Below are 2025 nucleotides of genomic sequence, written 5' to 3' on the forward strand. Positions count from 1 at the left end.
TGTGTCCTTGTGTTTTATTGACTATGCAAAAACATTCAATTGTGTGGATCATAGCAAGTTATGAATAATGTTGAGAAGAATGGGAATTCCAGAACACTTCATTGTACTCATGAGGAACCTGTACATAGACCGGGAGGCTGTCGTTTGAACAGAACAAAGGGATACTGAGTGGTTTAAAATCAGGAAGGGAGTGTGTCAGTTTGTATCCTTTCACCATACTTATTCAATCTGTATGCTGAGCAAATGATCTGAGAACATGGATTATATGGAGATGAAAGTGGCTTCAGGATTGGAGGAAGACTCATTAATAACCTGCAATATACAGATGACACAATTTTGCTTGCTGAAAGTGGGGATGAGTTGAAGCATTTATTAATGAAGATTAAAGACTAGTCTGCAGTCTGCAGTGTGGATTGCACCTCAATATAAAGAAAACAAAAATCCTCACAACTGGACCAATAAGCAGCATCATAATAAATGGAGAAAAGTTTGAATTAGTCAAGGACTTCATGTTACTTGACTCTACAATCAACACCAATGGAAGCAGTAGTCAAGACATCAGAAGATGTATTGCATTTGATAAATCTGCTGCAAAAGACTTCTTCCAAGTGCTGAAGAGTAAAGATGCCTCCTTGAAGACTAAGGTGATCCTGACTCCAGCCATGGTATTTTCAATTTCCTCTTATTCATGTGAGAGCTGGACAATGAATAAGGAAGACTGAAAAAGAGATGGTGCGTTTGAGCGGTGGTGTTGGTGAAGCATGCTGAAAGTACCATGGACTGCTAAAAGAACTAACAGATCTATCCTGGAGAAGTGAAGCTGGAATGCTCCTTGGAAGTAAGAATGGCCAGACTTCGTCTCACTTACTTTGGTCATGTTATCAGAAGGAACCATTCCCTGGAGAAGGATATCATGCTTGGTAAAGAGGAGGGTCAATGGAAAAGGGGAAGGCCCTCAACAAGGTGGATGGATATTGTGACTGCAATGATGGATTCAGGTATAGCAAGTATTGTGAGGCTGGCACAGGACTGGGCAGTGTTTTGTTCTGTTTGGTATGAGGTCACTATGAGTCAGAGGTAACTCAATAGCACCTAACAACAACAACAACAAAGGACATGCCACTCTTATTTCCATCCATGGATATTCTCAGTGATCCAGGAGGCCCCAAAGAGAGCTCAAAGGGACCTCAATGAAAGATGCATGGCTAGTGAATATGCATGATTGTGAATCATGCCCCTTCCCTTCTTAAGGCAAATTCTCCATGTATAGGACCTGTGTAACCCTTACTTTTCTGGCTATTTTAGAAAGACAAATAATATTTCATCTGCTAAGGCTATTTTCAAAAAACAGATACAAAAATCCAAATCTAGTTCTTTGCTTTACACTACCCCTTCCCATGCTGGCACACCAGGCTTACACATGGCTGCAGTGGGGCCTGAAGACTGATTGCTACAGTGGAGCTCACTCCCCCAGGGAACAAACTGTGTGCCTTTGCAGAAAGAAAGGTCCTGAATTCTGGTCAAAATTAGCAGCACAGATCTCCCTAGTGGTCTTTTGGGGGTGTTTCCACTTCTCTGCTTATTGGCACCATGTACAGATTGCTGTAAGCTCAGTCAACCCACAGCTTATTCACGGGTAAGGAATTCAGTCTCTGATTATGAGATAAGTGGATCCTCACAGAGCAGAGGAGGGAGCTCCAAACAAGGGCAGAGCTTCACCAAGTTTTGTCAGCAGTTTGTATAGTGTGGGCTTCCTGATAAGCTTCAGGAATCACAAAAAGATTTAAAAGCAGTGGAGCAGGGGAGAGAGCAATAATCACAGAATGAAGGTTATGCACTCTGGTGGACAGATTGATTCATGCATGCTCGGTCGTATTTTGGAAATGCTGAAAGTCTGCAGTTTTGGTTTAGACTTTTCTAATCTTTCAAAGAGGGAAAGGGAGCTATCACAAATAGGTCCAGTGAGTAATAAGCAGAATCTGAAGCCCCTACCTGCCTAAGGATTTGTTGCAGAAAACAGTGCTG

This window comes from Orycteropus afer, unplaced genomic scaffold, assembly GCF_000298275.1.
Source record: "Orycteropus afer afer isolate SDZICR_OR568_19922 unplaced genomic scaffold, OryAfe1.0 scaffold00906, whole genome shotgun sequence".
In the NCBI taxonomy this organism is placed as follows: domain Eukaryota; kingdom Metazoa; phylum Chordata; class Mammalia; order Tubulidentata; family Orycteropodidae; genus Orycteropus; species Orycteropus afer.